This window comes from Pituophis catenifer, unplaced genomic scaffold (assembly GCF_029215685.1).
Source record: "Pituophis catenifer annectens isolate HBS135680 unplaced genomic scaffold, rPitCat1.0.hap2 SCAF_1, whole genome shotgun sequence".
Taxonomy (NCBI): domain Eukaryota; kingdom Metazoa; phylum Chordata; class Lepidosauria; order Squamata; family Colubridae; genus Pituophis; species Pituophis catenifer.
In genome coordinates this window covers 80,247,669-80,271,826 of record NW_027256881.1, presented here as the reverse complement: position 1 = coordinate 80,271,826, position 24,158 = coordinate 80,247,669, and positions in this window count along the sequence as shown.

Here is a 24,158-nt window from a genome sequence, read left to right as displayed (position 1 = left end):
CAACCTGTCACATTTCCATACTGCAGCTTGCTAGAAATGTGGGCGTACTTGAAAGCTGGGGGGTAGATGTAACCAAGATGCCTTTGATCACCTCAGCATGAACAGCCACTGCGTCTGTTCTTGATATGGTTATTTCTGGCTATGGTGATATATGCCTTAGTTGCATCTAGATTCAATTGTTGGAATGTGCTCTACCTTGGGCTTCCTTTGCATCTTTGGGAGCTGGAATTGGTTCAGAATGTAACAGAAAAAGTGGAAGTCAGGATCATATCATCTGATCCAGCAAGGCTCTATTAGATACTCTGTTTGTTTCTGGACACTATTATTGAAAATGAGATTTAAAGTCCAAAAAAGATGAGGGCTGAAATAATCCTCCCTCCTTAAATATTAGCCTGACCACAGCGTGGCCTCATACATCTGATGGTGAGCCATGCTTGGTGGCATAATTAGTATGGAAAAGAGAAGGACCTGGTCACACCTCAATTATGGAGTTCTCATCTCAGACAGAATTGGCACTTATTCTGCTTATCTGATTTTTCTGGCCTCAAGTACTACAAATTTTCCGTGAGTCTTAAAATAAAAAGGTCAACATTAACACCTTTCAGACTACAATTAACACATTTCATAAGTTAAAAGTTCAGCTGCTGTAAAACGGAAAGATTAGCGGCTTTGAGACAGGTCTGCCTGAACTGAAGCTTAAGAGAAAGACTTCAGTATGCATGTAGATAAATATGTTAAACTTGGATGTTTTGTTCTCACTAGCTGGACCCTAAGGTCTATTTCTGAGATATTTCTTCATGGATCCCTACCTAGTGAGGCAAGAAAGGTGGTCACAAGGTAAGAACTTGTTCAGTAGTGATTCCTCCTCCCCCCACTCTGCCATCTGTGAATTGAACCTTGTTGGACAGTTTTCTGATATCCGCTGAAGACCTTTTTAATCTACAAGGCAGTTGAAGAAAATGTATTAAGCATATCAACTATTATTTTTCTGGATATATTTATTATTATTTTAACTACTGTTGTTATTACTGTTGTTTTTGTTTTATATTGATTTGTTTCACTTTCTTTTCTTTTCAATACTTGTACACTTTCAGGGAACTGTAATCAGCCAACCAACTAAGAAATAAAAGCTGAGCAGACATGAAGAAACTCTCTGGAAGTGTAATCTTTTCTTGGAATCAAAGTGATAGAATGGAGGCAGAAAAATTCTTTCTCCCAAGACGAAGGTATTGAGCTAGTCCCTGGCATTTCAAATGACTTTAGTCAAAAGATTTGAGTAATATTTTTGGTCTGGGGTGCGTATAGGTGAGCAATCTCATGGACAGGGCCAACATATTCCAATCCTTTTGGGATTTTGTGGGCATTTTATGGGGAAAAATAGGTTAAAAAAATTAATGTGTTCATTTTGCTCCTTAAAAGCAGGAGGAGTTTTCAAGGATGACTTATATATCTTAGGTATCCATTTTGTATCTTAACCTCTTCAAAACATGGGAAGTTGGAAACACAGTGCTGGAGGTTACCAATACATAAGATCTATAAAGACAAAAGTTATTTTGATTTTACTGAATGGGAGATTAGAAACTAATCTCAATCAAGGTAAATTAAAATGTTTCAGATGTGAATTGAACTGTCCCCTCTCTTAGGGAACTATCACATCATCTCTGTCTCAAAGACTGTGTCGAAAGCACAATGCTGTCTCATCGTCACCCTGCTGATGAGTAAACAACACACCACATTGTCACAGGAGCAACAGGGATGTCAACAGGGAAGAAAATTTACAACATCATAACCAGAAATTGTTCTTTCACCTAGTTTTAGTTGCCCCATGAAAATGTATTTGAATTTAGTCCAAATCTATGTGACTTATTTTTCAAAAATTATTTATAGAATGTTGAGGTCACAGTTTTCAGGGATTTCTTAAAATCTACAATTTGAAATAAACAATTGAATGTACTTAACCTGAGGGAGATCGTTCTTTCAGAAATTTTTAATGTATTACCAAATAAAAGTGAATTGGCACTAAAAAAGAGCATCTAATGCCAAACACATACACATACACATACACACACACACACACACTTTTGTTGATGCCAAATGTACTCCCAAATGTCCAAAATTTGCTGTAATCGCTGAGATCCTTTTGCCGTTCTCACAGACAGAATAAAAAGATGAACTTTCCCTGATAACCTCAATGCACAGAGTTTATATGGAAGGAAGGACTTTTTTAGACATTGGCCTCATCTATTGGCTTTAAAAACATACAAATAGACAACAAATATAGCTCTTTCGGAAATAATGTTACATGGATTCATCTAGATAAACCTGCTAAGATATCAATATCAGTTCTACGCTAGTTGAAACTTCTAGGTCACTTCCAACAAGTACAATGGTTTTCAATCCAATCTATAAGACTAATAATTATTAGTATAACCAGACTCTATGTAATCTATAAATGACCCAGCAGATGGATTGATCCAAAGTTCAAACCAAATAGACTGTTATGTAAGTCAGAAATAGAATGTCAGAATACAGTGGAACTTTAAGACTTCTATGCTAGGGGTTTAAGCAGAATTCCCACAGCACCAGAGGTGGGTTTCAGCAGGTTCTGACCGGTTCTGGAGAACCGGTAGTGGAAATTTTGAGTAGTTCGGAGAACCGGTAGTAAAAATTCTGACTGGCCCCGCCCCCATCTATTCTCTGCCTCCCGAGTCCCAGCTGATCAGGAGGAAATGAGGATTTTGCAGTAACCTTCCCCTGGAATGGGGTGGGAATGGAGATTTTACAGTATCCTTCCTCTACCACACCCACCAAGCCATGCCCACCAAACCATGCCATGCCCACCAAGCCACGCCCACCAAGCCATGCCATGCCCACCAAGCCACACCCACAGAACCGGTAGTAAAAAAATTTGAAACCCACCACTGCATGGCACTACCTTTTAAATTTGACCTTGCAGGTAATAGTGAAACTGTTAGGACACTGAGCCCAGATTCGTAGAAGACAGCTTAGAGTACACAATAGTTATATACTGCATGCCCCTCTCTCTCTCTTTGGAGAGACAATGATAAAAGTAATAAAAGCAACTTTAATGCTGATTGCTTCCCTAAACTGAGGGGGGAAAGCTTAGATTATGTTCTTCATCCAGTTGGATATCTGCTTCTCAGGTATATCTGGCCCCAAAAGAGAATGTTCATGAATGTACAACACTTACTACATTATTACAAGTGTCAAGAGGGCATCTTCATCCAAAGCATCCGTTCCTGTATTTCCCAATCAACATATTTCAGTTTTGTATAAATAAAGGGTGAAAATGCAGTGGTTTAGCTGAATCTTTGTCTCCATCCTTAGCCATGCCAATTGAAGTCGGTCTTGCAGAAAATATTATGTTCTGGATTAGGGGGTTTGTGTGAAGCTTCAATTTAGAAATTACATTTGAAATTGATTCAATCAAATCTCTGAATCAAAACAATCCTCCCCAGTGAATTTGAAGACAAAGCAAATTATTAAATTGAATTAAATGCAATGAAGTTATTTCAGTACCCTGGGAGCATTTGCCACATTTGCAAATTTCCTAAACAGATTCAGAAAATTGAAGCGGTTTGATTTTTTTTTTCTAAACATTTTCCCTGGAACTGTATTAGTGATACTCTCTAGGTCAGAACAGCTATAAATAATTTTATTCCACACCACACTAAGCCTTCAAGGATTGCAACCACTCTAAAAGAACATGATGCTCATGACAATGTCTTCTTCATATCCCCTAAGCTTAGTCAAGTCCTAGTAATTGTCTGACCCATTGTGGAATGAGTATCTTTCATCTTCCCTCAACACAAACTTTACCACTGATTGTGGCACATTAACAGTGATGGAGATGATTATGTAAAAGGGGCTGCCCTCTGCTCATTTCCTGTTGAATAAGCTGGAGACTAGTATGCCTGGTACCCTACCAGTCATGTTGGGTGAATAGAAACTGAAAAGCCGGTCATGTGACAGGAAGGGAAAGTCAACTTTATGAAGTCATCTTTACTTTCCCTTCCCAGATCCTTGCACAGCCTCCCTGCAAGTTGCACAGGAGTTGAAGCTGGATAAATAGAAATAGTACTTAGACTTACATACCACTTTACAGTGCTTTACAGCCCTCTCTAAGCAGTTTACAGAGTCAGCATATTGCCCCCAACAATCAGGGTCCTCATTTTACCCACCTCGGAAGGATGGGAAGGCTGAGTCAACCTTGAGTCTAGTGAGATTTGAACTGCCAAATTGCAGGCAACCAGCAGTCAGCAGAAGTAGCCTGCAGTACTGAACTCTAACCACTACACCACCGTGGCTCACCCTGGCCCACCATGGCTAAAGAGGGAGACTTTCTCTGTTAACCTGTGGCATGACCTGGAATATCTCCCTTGCTTCAGTCTGTGCTCCTTTCCCAGCCCACCCCACAAGATTAGGGAGGCCGTGACTATAACTTTGTTAGATAAATTTGTATGCCACTGTATCCTTTCACATTAAAGCTAGCTTGCAACAGTACCATATATCATAAAATGTCCTTAGTAAGAATAGCCTTAGCCAAAGTAAACACCACAACATTTGTAACATATCAAAACCAATAAATGACATTAATGCAGAACACAAGTGAATATACCAATGTTGAAGTACCATTCTAAAAGAACCTCTGAGAAAGTTTGGTCTTCACCAGTTCCAAATACATAGAGCATGCCTTGCTTGGCAGACCATACCAACCCCATGGCCCATCTGTAAGCAACAGATCCACATGAATGGGTTGAGCTCACTCTGTTCCATGGCTAAAGCATTGCAGGTGATCCATGCAGTGGACAGGAGCAAGGGAGAGAACAAAGTGGCACAGACCTGTCAACATGCCTAAAATTGCTTCTGGCAGAACTCCATTCCACCACCAGCAGGGACAGCAATTTGTGCTTATTTTTTTTCCACCTGGCAAATAAGAATGTTAATGGGAGGGAAAACTCGCCCACCTATCATTGCAACTAAAGTGGCCCTATGGTAAACCGTCAAGACAATACTATCATAATTTTCACTGCCATCAAATACAGACATAGTCATTATAAAACAGCAATTCAGCCATCAACCCGACTACTTCAGCATTTCCAATTCTCCAGTAAATGGAGGAGCTGGCTGGACAGAATGGCAGAAGGGAGGCCCAGGAGCCATTTTGTCAACCTTTGGTGTTTTCTATTTCTGAAATTTGGTTGGAATTTTTAAGCCAATTGCTTAATACATAGCCATGTGCTAGGTAATTACTCACAATATCTCGCACACCAGAGGGATTGCACACCCACATTTTTTGAGAGGAAAATAACTTAGAAAGTTATTTCATTGTTTGTTGAGTTATGAAAACCAAGGAGATGGATAATGGAATGGATCTTCTAGAATTCTGATCAGAATAATTCTGTATTCCAACCCCTTGTTCAGGCTTCTTGCATTAAATTAATCCTGAAAGCCTGAGAAGAGACAAATCTAGCAATTATATAGCCTACTTAATTTTCTGAAAACCCATCCATGAAGCTTCTAATCAGCCTCATCTGTATTTAAACAATTGTTTGTGTATGTATGTATGTATGTATGTATGTATGTATGTATGTATGTGTATATATATATTTCTGATTATTCTTTTCAGCAACATAATAGAACAGTGCACCTAGTTATCTCAAGAGCAATCTACATTTTATCGTATCATTGAAAAGAAGTCTGCTGACCAAACTGACAACCATATCAAATAAAATAAATAAATAAACCATAACCTCTAGGAGACAAGAGAGCTAAAGATGCTCTTTTGGAGACAAATATTGAATTAAAGAAGGTGTCATTAGACCACATCTTGTTTCCAAACTGCAAATCAAGAGGTGACCAGTGCAGCCATTTTGGAGTAGAAATCATCAGAAGAAATTCATTCTTACCCATTTCTCTGCAAAGATAATTATCACCTCAGGAAGAAAACTTCCCATTAACCATTATCCTGTAGATGTTGACTTGTTATGACAATGTATGGAGGAGTAGGAGAGAGAGAGAGGGAGGGAGGGTGTGTGTAATGACAAAATGGTAGTTGTGACTGTGAGAGTGAAGCATTTTTACATGTGTGTATATAATGAACATTAAAATAGAGTGTGGCCTGAATCACATGGAGACAGCCACCATTTTGATTTTTTTTAACCTTGCTGCAGATACTGCTGGTGATTTTACAAGGAGAATATGACCCACTATTAGGAAGGCAGCAAGTGTACCATGCCATTTTTCTGTATATAATAAAACTAACTGTATCTCTTTTGGCATTAAAAAATGCCAAAGGTTGGCTGCAAATACTCTCGTCATATGGTCAGATCCTGGAGTGTCATCCGTGATTCATTGTTTACTAAGTACTGTACCTAAGTATCATCAGGCAGTGGCACTTTGGAAAGTGTCCTCATCTGAAAAAAATAAATCACAATTTACAATGTTCCTGTCAAAGTCATTATCCCCTTTAGGTACTTGAAAGTTTACTGGATGATTCAGTGGCCAAAAACAACCCAGAAAAAAGCTTTTATAACCCTACCAAGTAACTTTCTCGCTAAATAAATAATATTAATTTCTTTTCTCTCATTAACGTTAAAATTATATACTCACAGTGGCTCTGCCATCAGCTGCCATCCAAAGTATTGAAATAAACGGTGAAGCTGGAAAACAAAGGGCATAATTACATTTTAAATACTAATAATGCTAGGGAAATGCTTGTGATTAGCATTTAATGGACATACTTTAGTGTTGCTAGTTACACTGTGTTGTATTCCATGTAACAGAATTCAAAACAGCTCTCTAAATAGCAGGCCTGCAGAAGTCCCTGAGGCCATGGGTTGAGGATTTAACCAAGGAACCAAAGACAAACAGGCGAAAGAAAGACTTCAGAGAGGAAAGAAAGGGGTTCCTTCCACACATAGCCCTGAACTTGAATTCTTTAAATCATAATTTGTTGTAGTTAGAAATTGCCTGGTTTATACACAATGGGTTAGCCCCAAGTGGGTTCATATACATTGGCTAAAAATGAGTAGCCCCCTCCACTTCCATAATTGACTATACAAGATGTGGCTTGGAGGCTGAAACCCATGAGGAGAAAAGGACAAAGGATAAATAGTGAAGAAGATGAAAAGGTTCTCCAGGGATTCACAATTATACCATCAGTGCAACTCCCTGATTGTTCAGACAGGAATCAAATATTTCATGAGACATTTTTCTCTCTTCTGCACCCAACACTCTGAGTTAGAAGCCAAAGGCCCAGATTGCAAAGTAGGAAACCCTTTGATGTGTAGGGCCACTGCTGCAGGAATATTTGTTCTGAGTGTAATTTTTGCTCAGTGGGCAATAACAACAAATAGAGTACATATCCACTGTGCTTAAAACAGAAACACAAGGCACACAACAGTGCACACTGTGATGTTAGAAAGCTTGGGTGTATTTTTTTTTTCCCCATCTATAGCTCTGCAAAGGCAGGTTCTAATTTCTACGGTTTAGAAATTAAATCTTTGATTGCCACCTTCATCCTCGATGAAGAAATGTCTTTATTTTAATTTTGTGCCTCTTCAAATTGTCTCCAATTGTCCCATGGCACTGAAATGAGGCATAACTGATGCAGCATTTTACGTAGCGACACAACTCTGATACTCCACCCGTCAACGCAACTGGCTTTTGAACAATTCCCACTAGTAAAATAAGACGTTAAGGATTGAAGCACATCTTGATAGACCACAGGAGCCTCAATTACTCCGAGATTCTTCATAAAAATATTTCTCTCTGCCTTTTCAAAAATATTTGGCCTAAGAAATGGAAAGTTAACTTAACAAAAAATAAAATTACTTTATACTGTATATGACAGATATTTACACAGACACACAGGTCAAAACCTCAATAACCTGAATTTGAATAAGACAGTTTCATGAGAACAACTTTCATGCATTATTTTTAGTTTAAAAAGCCACGGTGGCTAACAATAGATCAAAACATTCGGGTTATCATATTTAACTATGATGAATTAAAAATAATAGAGATATTAAATTTGGCTATAAATAAGGCTAAAACAAATGAAAAGGAATGCTATAAAAAACATTTTCAGTGCTATATAAAAATTGGATCCCAAATATAAGCAGACACATAGGAAACCCTTTCTTTGATATATACATTATAAGGAAGAACAAAAGTTAACCAGAAAAAAAGAAATAATGTAACGAACAATATTCTGATAATTTAAAACCTATAAGAATCAGTGAAGAAAAACGTGGATTGTAATGAAGTACTATTATTCCCTTTGCAACCAAGAGAGGGAAGTTACGAATGCCATCTCCAAAATAGCAATAGCAATAGCACTTAGATTTATATACCACTTCACAATGTTTTACAGCCCTCTCTAAGAGGTTTACAGAGTTAGCATATTGGCCCCAACAATCTCGGTCCTTATTTTATCAATCTCAGAAGGATGGAAGGCTGAGTCAACCTTCAGCAGGTGAGAATTGAACTGTTGGCAGTGAGCAGTGAGTTAGCCTGCAATACTGCATTCTAACCACTGTGCCACCACCATGGCTCTTATAATTGTGTGTTTCTAGCATATCTGATGGCATCTGGCTCTAGAGTTCTAAAGCTTCTCCCAATTTATCAGGGACTCACTTCCTACTTAATGTTATAATGGGATTAATGTAGGTCTGCTATGTTTGTCTGGAATTCTACAAAAGAAACTGAAAGAAGATTCACCAGACTCCATGGCAGCAGATGGAAATCATATTTACCTTTTTTTTTTTACTATGTAAAATAACTCAGCTTTGCTTAACCTCTAGAAACTCAGCTGTTTGTAGAGAAACTTCTTCCTTTCTCCAAGCCTTCCTGGAATGACTATGTGAATTTGCAATGTTACAAAGTCAAATGACCAAACCAGGAAATGCAAAGAAGACTCCCATCTGCAAAAAGATAACTTAAAAGATTTAGAAAGATAAAAAGATCCCTGGTCTTTTCTTCAGTTTAGTAATTAAGTTAAACCCTCATTACAGCTTGTTTTCTTTTTTCCTGGGAAAAGGAGGAAGGAAGACTGCACCTGGTCATTTCCCTCTGTGGATCTGTTGTTATTTTAGCCATTTTATCCAGGGAAAGGTTCCACTTACCTGTACTACCGGTTCGCAGCGGGAGCATGCACACTTCTGCGCATGCACAGATCGCCCATGATGATGTTGTGGCGGGTGGGCGGAGCCTCCCACCAGTTTTACTACCAGCTCTATAGAACCGGACCGAACCAGGAGCAACCCACCACTGATTTCATCATGTCAGACTATGATGACTTTATACGCTATCCTGTCAAACACAGCTTCTTCCAACTGTTGGATGTTCAACTTTGTATCAGATTTGATGTTATCAAGCCAGCATGTTCTTTGCTTGCCCCTTCTTCTTGTTCCGCTAACCATCTCTAACATCTTTGCCTTCTCCAATGAACTTGCATGCATGACATGGCCAGACTAAATCAGACATAGCCTTATGATTTTAATTTCTAGTGATGTGTCTGGTGTCTGATGTGTTTGGAGAAAAATAGCCAATTTTGCTTTCAGCAACATTCAATGGATTGCTTGTGGCTGTATTAGATCACTGTCAGTCAGTAACTTTATGAAATCAGATGCTCCCATAATTTTATGTGAGACTGGCATGTATAATATGTCTTGGGGGAAGATAACATGTGCCACGTAGATGATTGGGATTATGGTGGCACAGTGGTTAGAGGGCAGTACTACAAGCTACAAGGGGTGGGTTATACTTACCTTTACTACCGGTTCGCAACAGGATCACGCACACACATTTGCTTCGCTTGCGTGCGCACCTTGCTTCTGTGCATGTGCAGATCAGTGATGATGACATCCGGGGCGGTGGGCGGGGCCTCCTGCCGGTTTTACTACTGGTTCTTGTGAACCAGTCCGAACCAGGGGCAACCCACCACTGAGGCTACTTCTGCTGGCTGCCGGCTACCTGCAATTTGGCAATTCATATCTCACCAGGCTCAAGATTGACTCAGCCTTCCATCTTTCCAGCAAAATGAGGACCCAAACTGTTGGGGGCAATATGCTGATTTTGTAAACGGCTTAAAGAGGGCTGTAAAGCACTATAAAGTGGTATATAAGTTTAAGTGCTATTGCTATTACAATTACATAAACCCAGTTATCATAGCCAATGACAGCAATTATGGTTATGACAGTCCAGAGCATACAGAATGCATCCATTTGCTTGCCCTGGCTTGAAATATTCCATTCCTATAATTCTCTAATTATCATCTGGATTAAAGGACAATGCACATGTTTCCCTGTTCAACTTTGAAAAAATTCTCTGAACATTGCTGTTTGCCTATAACAGTAACTAATTTATAAAACAGTGCAGCATGACAAAAGATCCTTCAAACAGTAAGGAAGATTTGAAACTGCCTGAATTTCCAATGCCTCCACACATTCAGACACATGAAATCTCCAGCTGCCCATCCAGACCGGACTAAAGCCATTGCTTCCTGAATCATCTGAAAATATCTCCTTACCAAATCTAAATATGAATTTTCAGGTAAGAACTGAAATGGGGACTTTACTATGTAAAAAAGGGAGAAGAAACCTATCACAGTTTTGCTTTGTTAACATTGGTCTCAGCTCTTGTAAGAGCAGCTAGAAATTATTCTACCTTCCAGTCAGATTTATAGTTGTCTGCCAATATTAGATGAGTCAATCTATTACAGTTGGGGTGCAGTTTTAACCAGTAGGTAAAGATATTTATCCAGGGATTAGATCCAAGTTAACTGACTCCCACTCCCCTCCCGTAAAAGTATGCATTTTTAACACAGGAGGTGTTACAAAAGGTGATACTACTTAGACATTTTGTTTGAAAACTTTCTGGCATGGCATGGCTTGGTGGGTGTGGCTTGGTGGGCATGGCAGGGGAAGGATAGTGTAAAATCTCCATTCCGTCCCCACTCCAGGGGAAGGTTACTGCAAAATCCCCATTTCCTCCCAATCAGCTGGGACTCAGGAAGCAGAGAATAGATGAGGTCAGGGCCAGTCAGAATTTTTACTACCGGTTCTCCGAACTATTCAAAATTTCTGCTACAGGTTCTCCAGAACTGGTCAGAACCTGATGAAACCCACCTCTGATATATACACACATATACATATGCATATGCATGCACACATACACACAAACACACATGTATATAGATATAGATATATAGATATAGATAAATATGCTGTATACAACATAGATACTGTACATATAGGTTGACTCAGCCTTCTATTCTTTGTAAACTATTCCAGAAAGTGCTGTAAAGCACTAAAAAGCAGTATGTAAGACAAAATGCTATTGCTATTGCTATATATATTCCTTTGATCCATGTTTCCGACTATAACATTTGAACAGATTTGGTACTGGAGTGGAGAATAATGGATATTTGTATTGTCATTTATCAGTGCTGCAAAGAATTCCATTTTGGCAGATGATGTTACTTCTAGGTCAAGAAGTCCATGTTGATTTTTATATATAGCCAAAACTGACAAGAAGATTGGTAAAGTATTTGAACTGATGGCAGAAATGCAGCATTATTATAAGATGAAGAGGAGCCAATTATCTGTGATAATGTAGGATTTATTAAATAGAGGTACATGTACCACTAATGTGTAATTGATATCCAATGCCCCTACTAACTTGGAAAAAAAGTAAAAGTTGATCTTTCGGTGCAGAGAAAGTAAAAAATTAGAAAAAGCTTCCTTGAATTGAGAGGGAGCCACTCAAAGACTCCTAACCAGACCTACTACATAAGAATCAGAGTCAATATTAAAGAGTAACTCAAATTAATGGATAACTTACCTGCAACAAAATAAGATACGCTTTTGTTATTGTATCTAAAATGCTTGCTTCAATGGTAAAACCTGGGGAAAAAATAGGGGTGAAGGAGAGAGTAAGAATCATTGTGGAACAATCAGGAAATAATAACACTGGAAAGAAAGTAACTTATATAATATGTTTCCGGTAAATTGCACAAATCAACATCACAGTGGAAGATTATTGCGTAATGCTGAAGTTACTCTTTGGCTAAATGAAGAGACTCAGATTTGGGGTGTACTGATCAGATCACAATGGTTTATTCTGATGAATTGAAAATGAAATGTCTTCATTTGATAGATAGAATTTGTCATAAATACAGTGAGAGGAATTTTCCATCAAACACCAGAAGAAAGATGATTATCTAAGAAAAAATGAGGGGTATGAACTCGTATACTTAAAACTGAATTAAAAATAAAAATGCGCATTTAAAATTGATCTCGTTTATTTCCTGATTCATTTGTTCCTTCTGTCTGGTAAAAAAAATTTAGTAAGGCCATTTTTCGCTATTTACTATGAGGCTGGCTTTCACCAGTTGCTTAATTTGTAAATACTTTTTTTCCAGACTCAATATATGAAACTGACAAGCAGATATGAAATTGGTGTCTATTCATTACTTTAGTAGGCAGTTTGCTAGTTTATATTCAAGAAGATAAGTAGTTGTAAGCTTCATTAATTGGAATAACTATTAGGACCCTGATCTTTTTCTGTTTCTTGAAGAGTAATTAAGTAGTGATCAACTAAAAAACAGAAAAACAAGACAAGAAAACAGAAACTAGACAAAAGGCCATAACCAAAAAAAAATCATGCATAATTAGATATGCTTATAAATATTAAGCAAGTTTGCAATCTTAAGAAGTGCAAAACATCAGAATTTATGTCTTGAAAAAATAATATAATGAGAAGCAATCTGTATAAGATTACTTCATTAATATCAGTAAAAATAAGACCAAATTTGAATAAAACAATGTTTAATTTAAAAATTCTTCAGAATTTTTTGGTGCTAAATTTTGTGTTGCATGATTTTTGCCCCCATCTTCTTCTCCACACTTTCAAATACCATTGCTGAAAAGATATACTTTAGTTTCATAGTATTCTGCAATAATAAATCTGATGCATAACAATAAATACTGAATTAACCTCTTGCCCTGTACCATTATATACAACCAGAGGAAAATGAACAGTAAAATCCCACTAGAATTGATTATCAAAAATTATTCTGTACTTATTAATTTTTCCTCATTTCTTATTCTCTTATTTAAAATTTTAAATAAAATTGAGAATGTCCCAAAAGATGATATGTCCCAATTTGAAATTTCTCTAAGAAAACTAGAAAGATTTAAATTTTTAAAGGAAACAGCACCACACACATTTTATTTTTAGAATGAATTCCTGTAAACGTGCCAAAACATTTGAAACTTGTAATCAATTCTTCTGCAAATTACTTTAAGCAGAGTTAAATTTCCCATCAGGAGGCAAGCTCTCTCTGCCACCCTCCCTCTCTCCCTTGAACTGGTCATATTTAACTTAGTAACTGGGGTAATCAAGGAATAGGAGTACCAGAAATGGAGACAAACATCGTTTCCATGTTTCCAAACATCTAAGGAATGTTTTATATAAAGATTTGGGACAGTTGTTATGCGATGTCTTAGGATCTATGAAGAAACATATCAGGCTGCCTACCTGAGTTCTGAATAATTTCACTCCTGAGTTCTGAATAATTTCACTCCTAGCTTGAATTGAAGAGCATTAAAATGACAGGTGTGAAACACCTCTGCTCAAAGCTAGAAGTAAACAGTGTGGAAAAGCAATCAACAATTTGAAGCGGAATCCAAGAGATATTGAGATGTGCCCTTTGGTGTGTAAATTTGTTTTTGTGCAATCTGACAAGTGAGGTCTGGTTTGCTGCTTCTGCTGTATTTCTATATTTATACTATGCACATTATAATAATGTATAATATTCTAAAGCTAATCAAAGTTTCTAATCCACAGTTTTTGGACCTTTTCCCAATCAGCCAAAAATATCACAAAACACAAGTAACACATCCAGATAAGTACAATTGTGGTAGACAATCATTCAAAAACATGAGTGTATGCACAGACTTAGTTTTAAAAGCAAATTATCGATATTGCAAGTTCTGACAACAAAGACTACTCATTTGTACTTGTTTTGATTGCAGTAATAAAATCTTTATTTTGAACCTGAACTGTTCTGTTAGCTTTTCTTCTACATTTCGCTATGGAAGTTAAACACCATCTGAGCAGGATAAAAACCCAAAGGAAAAGGTTTCTGTCCTTAGATTTCAATACCTGCATTGAAGGCAGTAATTCAGAAATAAGCCCCTTTTCAAACAAGCTGACTTATTTAAATCTCTCTCCTTGAAATCAGTGGGAATGTAAAATGCTTAATTTTCTCTGGGCCATGCCCTATCTTCTCGCTGCTTATCTGCACTGTAGAACTAAAGGAAAAGAGGAAGTCACACGGATCTTTGAAAAAAAGGAAAACAGCAACAAAACTGAGCAAATGCCTGCGCTCTATCATTAATTCCAAACAATTATTTTACAATTGAAGTAAACACCAGAATGGCATTTGAGTTTTAAAAGGAGCAAATTGCACATACCGGAGAGCTAGGGGTTCTAAAGAATCTGCCAGAGGTCCCACCTTCTCTACTTTCTCAAAGGAGACAGGAAACTTTACTCATTTCTTTGAGTAAGAAATGTTCTGCAATGAAAGATTACACAAGAGGAAGCTGGAGGAAAAGGCTTGAGTAGGCAAACCAAAGACAATAGTTTCATTGGTATAACAACCGTTGGAAACCATTTGACCAACAGGCTTATTGCTCCAAATGAAGACATAGCATGGAGTTTTTCCTCATTCAAAGTTGGATGAGGGCAGTCTATGAAACGAATGCAAGAAAAACTTATGTAATTCATTTGTCATTCATTTCAATGATAATTCGTGGTACAAAACTAAGACCAAAAAAAAAAGCTTTCTTTAGAAGATTGGCAGGCAGTTGTATTAATCATTTATTTGTTTAAGATTAGAACAGTCATCTTCCACTCTCAATAATTTATTTGTGAGGGAACATTTTAAAATTACCCAGAGAGGTTTGTTAATATCTGAAGTGCCATCAAAATATTTTGTACAAACAAAAGATAAAAGCATATTCTCCATGGCAAAGATGGGAGATCCAAAGCTTTCCAAATGTTGAGAAGTTGGAGTTGTAGCACAGCACAAAACATTGTGGGCTGTCCCCTGATACCACTAGATCAGTGGTGAAATGTAAAATTTGTTACTACCAGTTCTGTGGGCGTGGCTTGATGGGGGGTAATGTGACTGGGTGGGCGTGGCCACCTTTTTTTTTCTTTTAAAAGCATTTTTTCTACAATCTCTTTGGTTGAAGAGGTTGTTAAAAAATGCTTTTAAAGAGCTCTGACGATCCCAGCTGAGCCACATGATCATCAGAGGCTTTTTTTTTAACTTTTAAAAGCATTTTTTCAGCCAAAGAGGTTGTAGAAAAAATGCTTTTAAAAGTTAAAAAAAAAAGCCTCTGATGATCGCACAGCTCAGCTGGGCATGGGGAGACTTTTGCTACCGGTTCTCCGAACCACCAGCTGCGATCGCTACCAGATCAGGCGATTCAGTCCGAATTGGGAGCATTTCACCCCTGGACTAGATGAAATCACTAGGGCTCGCTGCCTTAGAAGAGTGAGGAAAATTCTCAGGGATGACTCTCACTCTGGTCACCACTTCTTTACCCTCCTACCATCAGGAAGGTGATATAGAAGTATAGCCAGCCACACAACAGGCTGAAGAACAGTTTTTATCCGTGGGCTGTCAGACTCCTGAATGAGAAATAACATCATAACTACATAGTATGATGGACTGCAGGGCCGGCACAATGTGTAACATGTTCACACTGGTGCAATAGGACTGGGTGGTTTGTTAATATGATTTATTGGGTTAGGGGTTTTCTGTCTTCACTATGAGTTGTATTGTGTTGGGGGGGGTGTACTGAGGGAGCTCAGCCAATCTCATTGTACATATGTTGTGCACTGACAATAAAGATTTGAAATTGAATTGAATTGTATTCCAAAAACTGGATTTCCAGGACTACACGGCTTTGTGCCCTGGCAGTACTTCTAAAGCATCAGTTGTTAAATGTCTTAGAGATAAGTAATTTGCTACCCTGTCAAAGAGCAAAATTGTCAATTTTCTGTGGAAGCAAAGGACAAGCAGAGATCTTCCTATTGGCACAAGGTTCATGCTGTGAATTCAAAGTGCATTCTCATTCCTTGATTATGCACTGTTTGTTAGAGTTATTTTGTGTTAGCTAATGAAGACAGGTTGCTTAAGATCACAATCCAGCCCAAAAGTTTAATACTTGTTCTTCATTATGTGATTAAAGGATGTTGCTGCTTATGTTACTTCACTTAGACTAACAGAGATGGACACGTTAATATTATTCCCAAAGCTGCAGAAGAAGTACTTCAAATTTGAACAAGCACAGCACTTCAGCATTATTCATTAAAACACAAGTGATGCTTTTCAGGATTGAACGTGAGCCAGGAAAAAAAAGAGTTGCAAATACTTTAAGATCACTTCTGTTTCAAATCTCTTAAGAAAAACGACAGTTTATTTTCAGGCGCACCGAAGGCGTGAATCACTTCTAAATTTTTCTGGGAACTACAAAATTTATACTGCGTTTAGCGAGTCTTCTTAACAACTGAGAAATGTGATTGTAACACTCTCTATGCTACAGCTAGGTATATTTTCTAGGTTTTTTTAAAAAAAAATGACGTTGCTTTTACAATGAACTCAAGGAAGAAGTGTTATCTATTATTTATCACTTTGCTAGACTTGTGAGAAATCGGCTTAACTAATTCACTGCATGAAGGGTATGGTCTTAAGAAAAACAACTTGATAATTGGTTATTTCCAATACCAAACAAACATATTGCAGGCTCTCATACTTATTTAACTAGATATTAGACTAAAGTAATCAAGCTAACAACTCCTTAATGAGGGAGATGGCCAATGCCTAGGAGCAATATAAATTTTGGTATCTCATCTGGGAATTTTTGGTTTAGCCAGTCATGGATGATCAGACAAGTTCAGCATGCAAAGCCTTTTTTTTCTTGTATATCTAAGACGAGTTAATGCACTTTTCTTGTTTTAAGTGATCTCAGTTTCAATGTCATTCAAAAGCAAAGCAGTTGTTTAATTTAAGAATAGTTAGCTAAATAAGTCAGCTTCAAAATTCATTGAGATATGCTAAGTTGCAAACAAACCACATGCTGGTTTAGTGAGACATTTGATAGCTTTTCGAAAACTTAATCTACGTTTTATCCACAGTTTCTAGTTTCAGAAAATCTGGCATATTTCAAGTAACAAGGATCTGTTTATCCCCAAACTCATAATTTTAAAGCTAGAGGAAAGCAAACAAAGAAATGTTTCTGGAAATTGGAATGCTGGAAATCTAACAATCAATCTGTCAATCACATTTTAGCTGAGTAATGGAAAGATGCTTCATTAACCTGCCTTGAACCAATAAAGAAGCCTTCATTGCAATGGGACCTCACGATTACCATGTAAGACCAAGAAAGAGATGGGTCTTCTTTAATGAGTTGCTTACAAGGTATACAATCATGCAAGATCCAGAGCAGTGGTGGTTTGCTACCAGTTCACCCCAGTTCAGGAGAACTGGTAGCAGTGGCAGCGGGAGGCTCCGCCTACCCTCCCAGGCGTCATCAAATACGATTTGCGCATGTGCAGAAGTGGCACACACGCGAGCAAACCGGTAGCAAAGGTAAGTGAAACCCACCCCTGATCCAAAGCATTTTCCCCATTTTGGATCCAAGTACTGCACAGTATACAAGAGAATGGGATCTTTCCTGGAGAAAGATCCATGCTACATTTTTTTCCTGGAGAATTTTTGAAGCTTTTCTTTGATTCAAGTTTTTTTTTTATTTCTGTACATTCTATTAAACCAAGAATGGGCAACAGGTAGCAGTCCAGACACAGACCAGTTTCTATTCACTTTAGCCAGTACAGTACAGTCACATGCGAACGTATCAAACTTTGGGTTTTAATATGATATGCAATATCACCAGTAAACACCCACATTTACAAATTGATAAAGGTGTTTTGTCTGATGTATTCCTCAATAAGGTCTTTATGAGTCAGCTTTTCAACATATTTGTTCCTTCTTTTTTCCCCAAAAAGTAATTACCATACTTTTCAGACTATAAAACGCACTGGTATATAAGACGCACCAAGATTTCGAAGAGGTAAGTAAGAAAAGAAAGTTTTTGCCCTCCCTGGCCCTCAGGAGCACTCTGCAGGCCTCCCAAATCCTCTGCACAGCCCATTTTTGCAAAAATGGGGCTGGGGGCTGGAGGAGGGCAAAAACGCCCCCATTTTAGTGAAAAATGGACCCTTTTTTGCAAAAAAAAGGGCACACAGAGGGTTTGGGAGGCCTGCAGAGTGCTCCTGGGGGCTGGGGCTGGGCAAAAATGCCCTGTTTTTGCAAAAATCAGGTGAAAAACGGGCCTGTTTTACGCAAAAATGGAACGAGTGGGGCAGGGCTTCGGGAGGCCAAAAATTGCTGTATTTGGTGTATAAGATGCACCAACATTTCCACCTTCTTTTAGGAAGGGAAAAGGTTCATCCTATACTCTGAAAAATACGGTACTCTTAGATTAAGCTCCATTCAGGTGGCTTCATGAAAACTTTCTTGTAATATCCTTGTCAAGAATATGGAATTGATGTATCATGGCTTCCTTCCAGAATGCTCTTTCAAATTCCCAACCCAGCCTAAAGACTTTAGATTTTCTGATGATTCCTTCATCAAGTATATCTTGCTTAGATTAACCAGGATTGACTGCCTAAACTGTCTATATTATTATATATTTCATAAACATTTATAAATAGTACAAATGTTCCCATTTCTAACAACCTTATTTAAGGAAACCAAAATCCTGGGTAAATCTTCAAATGTCTGATGTTCTCAGGGAATACAAGCTCCTAACTTTTGATTATATTACATCATATACATCATTCAGTACATTTTTCAGCTGAAATCACAGCTAGCATTTCCTTAGTTTTTTTATTATTATTATTATTTATTTATTTTTTTATTTATTTAATTTGTATACCGCCCTTCTCCAACAGGACTCAGGGCGGTGAACAGCCACGGTAAAAACACAACATATAAAATTTAAAAACAATTTAAAAAACATTAAATACTTTTGGTCGTCAATTTAAAATAACCCAATTAAACCAATTATAAATTTTAAACCATAAGGATGGGGTCAAGCCAGCCCAGCTAGATGGAATAGATGTGTTTTCAGGGCCCGACGAAAAGTCCGGAGGTCTGGTATCGTGCGTATCTCTGGGGGTAGGTTGTTCCAGAGGGCAGGTGCTTATTAAATTTATTGACTGCTCATCTTACCACAAAGTAACTCAGGGCAGTTTACGATATTAAAAAGATAAAATTTTACAAAACCTACACACAATAGAGACCAAATTATAAAAAGGATAAATACACAACCCTAACTAAAATATGAAGAGAGAGGGAATAGGATGAGCAGGAGGGGACGTGGGATCTGCTATTAGTTTGTCAACTGCTCCCAATGTGAAGATTCCCCACCACCGCATTGGAGCCCCAAGCCAGCTGGTAGAGGCAGATCTTTAAGCAATTGTCAGGAGGGTTGAAGCCAACCTCTTTCCAAGGGATAAAATGTTCCAAAGGGTAGAAGCAATGGCAGAGAAAGCTCTTCTCCTGGACCCCTCCTGCTAGAATACCGTGGCTGATGGGGCCATCAGCATGCCTCCTCAGCCAGCATAGGTGGGGCAGGCCAATCCAATGGGATGAGACAATCCCACAAATATGGCTTGACTGTATCCATATAAACTGATCCAATTTATCTTGTTTCTCTAACATTGTCACTGGCAAGCATTTAAAGCCCTAGAGAGACACGTTTAAAGCCCTAAAGAGATTCCTGAGGAGACATGTTCTCCAGCCCTCCTTCTATTGACCGAAACTGCACAACATAACATTGGTTGTTCTCATTGTTGAAAGAATAAAGATCGGCTTCTGCCTCAGATAACCTGCTTCAACAGACCCTGTTTGAAGCCATGGCAGTCAGTTCACTTTCCCCTCTAGCAATAGATTATACATACCTTGACCGTGTCACAATAAGGAGGAAAATATTTGTTTAACACCAATAGAGCTAAGCATGACTTAAGCCTGTTTCACCGACAGGTTAGAGGACAAGGTGAAGGCAACGTCATGGAGAGCAGCAGGACAGAAGAAAGGTATGGCCCATTGCCAAGTCATATTTGTCTTGTGGTTAGATTTTCAAGGGGGAAAAGTCCTCTCTTCTGCTGTTCTTAAACCCACACAATGTGGCTTAATGAATGGCTCATCCAACCCATTTGATCACAGAGAAACCTCCCCAGGTGGAATGATTCAGACAACATGTTGTCCTCTCTTTTGACATCTCCAGATGACCAAGTCACCCCCACCTACCACTGGAATATCAATAGAAACTAAAGTCACCCACCAACTTTAAAAAGTTGCCTCTTCAGGAAATTCACATCATTCAAACGTGGGCAGTTCCAAACCTAAACAGGTTGTTCTGTTTCAAACTCACTTTTTCCACCAGAAGTTTATTAACACTTAAGATCATGGGACAGATCTAACTTTTTCCCTCTCTCCTCCTAATGGTATTCACAGAGGACGCCCCTGACTATGTAGTGGGGAGGGAGCTAGTGATAAGTTTCATTAGAGATAATGATAAAGAGGAAATGTTTAATCCTCTCACCCGGGCAATTTTCCTAATAGCAATAGCACTTAGACTTATATACCACTTCACAGTGCTTTATAGCCCTCTCTAAGCAGTTAACAGGGACGCGGTGGCTCAGTGGCTAAGACGCTGAGCTTGTTGATCGAAAGGTTGGCAGTTCAACGGTTCAAATCCCTAGTGCTGCATAACAGGGTGAGCTCCTGTTATTTGTCCCATCTTCTGTCAACCTAGCAGTTTGAAAGCACGTAAAAAATGCAAGTAGAAAAATAGGGAAGGTAACAGCATTCCGTGTGCCTTTGGCGTTTAGTCATGCCGGCCACATGACCATGGAGACGTCTTCAGACAGCGCTGGCTCTTTGGCTTTGAAACGGAGATGAGAACCACCCCATAGAGTCGGGAACGACTAGCACATATGTGCGAGGGGAACCTTTACCTTTACCTTTACCTTTACCTTTAAGCGGTTTACAGAGTCAGCATATTGCCCCCAACAATCTGGTCCTCATTTTACCAACTTCGGAAGGATGGAAGACTGAGTCAACCTCAGTTATTCATGCATAAATAAACACCCTACAGGGCACAGGTGTCAAACTCGCCAAACTCTCCACGTCACATTGATGTCACGTGACATATTGCAATTTTTTTGTCTCCACAGAGCTGGGGTGGGAGTAGCCTGCGTGTGATGCATGCAACCAGTGGCCACCAGTTTGACACCCCTGCTATAGGTAATTAATCCAATTGCTTGAATGTATTGTGATGCTAGATATTTCACACATTACATAAAATGTGCTTGGCTATTTGGTGAATCAGTGCCTTGTGTGAAGGCAGCACTTGAACTGGGTACTGGTAGCCTTACTGAGGAAAATCTCATGGATAAGTAGATTTCAAGTTCATGGTATCTATTATTTTTTTACTTTTTATTCTCTAATCAATGGAAGTGTTTCAGACATTTAAAGTGTACAGTGCTGTTCTTGAATATTTGAACACAAAAATGTACATTTACAAAGTTGTGTTTCCTTTATTTATTTTTTAAAGCAATGCAACTTCTAACTATAGTATTCAGATATATTTCAAGATGGAACTTTATAGACTTTGAAGTTTTCCAAATTTAACATTGAAACCTTGTCTTTTTCACTAAAGTAAATAAATTTCCATTTCTGTAAATGGCAATGGTTTAGCATGTTGTATATATTTAAATGTTAAGTCACACAATGACAGCATTTATATATGTTTGAAATTCTGCGCGCTCACTAAAGAACATATAAGCACATAATTAAAGATTTTCTTTTCCAATTGTGAACTGGGCACTGTGCTTTTAGAAGTTATATCACCTTTACTATATTATTTTTTTCAGAATATATATAAACCATTTCCTTTTTATTTTATTTTCATCTGTCAAATCTCACATTAGTATTTATAAACATTCAGCTATTTTTTTGAAAAGGCATGAATTAGATTTTAAGCACTTTATCTATTTTATAGTCCTGAAAATATCAACAAAGGACCCCAATTATTTTTTAATATGTCTGTTATTTGCATTCATGAACTGTTATTAAAATAATAATACAGAAATTTAAATACAGGTAGTCCTTGACTTACAACAGTTCATTTAGTGACTGTTTGAAGTTATAACGGCACTAGAAAAAGCAACTGTTTTTTACAGTTATGACCTTTGAAGCATCCTCATGATCATGTGATCAAAATTCAGAAACTTAACAACTGGTTCATACTTATGACCATTGCTGTGTTGCAAGGTCAAATGTTCCTCTTTTGCGACCTTCTGACAAGCAAAATCAATGGGGAAGCCAGATTCACTTAACAACCATGTTGCTTAACAATTGCAGTGATTCACTTAACAACTGTGGCAAGGAAGGTCGTAAAATGGGGAAAATCTTACTTAACAAATGTTTCACTTAACAACAGAAATTTTGGGCTCAATTGTGATAATAACTTGAGGCCTACCTGTACTGCTTTAGGTCCTTCCTATATTTTCCACAAGGTGGCAGTGTCTACTTTATGCAATCCAATAGCTTCCATGTTTAGCTAAGAGAGTTTACAATATTTCTCTGAACAGAAGCAGCAAAGTGATGTATAGAAAACAAGAGCCAGAAGCTAGTTACTAAATATCAAAGCACTGGAAACATTCTAGATTGGGAAAATAGTGACCTCAATCCAACCAAAGTTAGTAATTTGAAAGGGGAAGATGTAAGTAGGTAGAGAATCAGAGGGAAAAGTAAAACATTTACACTAGATCAATCCAAATATCTATTAATTTCAATCCAGCATCTGACCTTCTCTGGACTCAGAAGCTAAGCAGATCCAGCTTAGTTGGTACTTGAATGGGAAATCACCAGGAATTGTCAGAGCTATAGGTTAATCCCGAAAGCAGAAAAGCATCTCAGAAGACAAAGCAAAGCATTTCCATACTGAAGAAAGAAAAAGGTTATTTGTTGATTTGATTTGATTTATATGGACCTATCTATGAAGTTATAAGGAAGGAGAAGAAGAGGATGACCAGGAACAAGATGGATGGATTCAGTTACAGTAGTGATAGGTATATATCAGAGATGGGTTTCAGCAGGTTCTGACCAGTTCTGGAGAACCGGTAGCAGAAATTTTGAGAAGTTCGGAGAACCGGTAGTAAAAATTCTGACTGGCCCCGCCCCCATCTATTCTCTGCCTCCCAACTCCCAGCTGATCAGGAGGAAATGGGGATTTTGCAGTAATCTTCCCCTGGAGTGAGGAGGGAATGGAGATTATACAGTATCCTTCCCCTGCCACACCCACCAAGCCACACCCCCAGAACCAGTAGTAAAAAAATTTGAAACCCACCACTGGTATATTTCTTTGGCAGACCTGAAGGACTAAATTAGGAGCAATTCATTGTGGGGGAAAATCTATACGGTCACTAAGAGTCAACCTTGATTTAATGGCATGTGATCTATCAATCTTCTATAAAATTATCAAGAGCTGAGGACAGCTGGAAGGAAACTACCTTTTGTACAGTTTTTTCTGCTCTGAAGAAATTGGTTATGTCACTGGGTTACTTACAAACTCTGTGTGGCCAACTTAATTCATATGATATCCCCATAGAGGATATTTAAGACAAAACTATTTGTTTAGAATTCTGTTGTTACATCATTGAAGTTAATTCATATTAACAATTGCTTCCCAACTAAAGGCAGCTACGTTTCTTTTCAGAAACAGCTAAATAATCTTCCCTTCCATCTCCCAAAAATTCATTACCTCCGTTGACAGATTTTTCTTGGAAGGGATTGATTAAAATGATTTTCATTTTCTTAAAATATAAAATTGAGATATATAAACATAGGACAGATTCACAATGTACATAAGTTTCAAGCTGTCTTCCTGAATCTAATGCAGGGGTGTTGAACCTTTTTGGACTCAGTGTGTCAAAAATTTGGAAAATACCTAATTTGACTCTGCTGGCATGCTACAGAGAGAGAG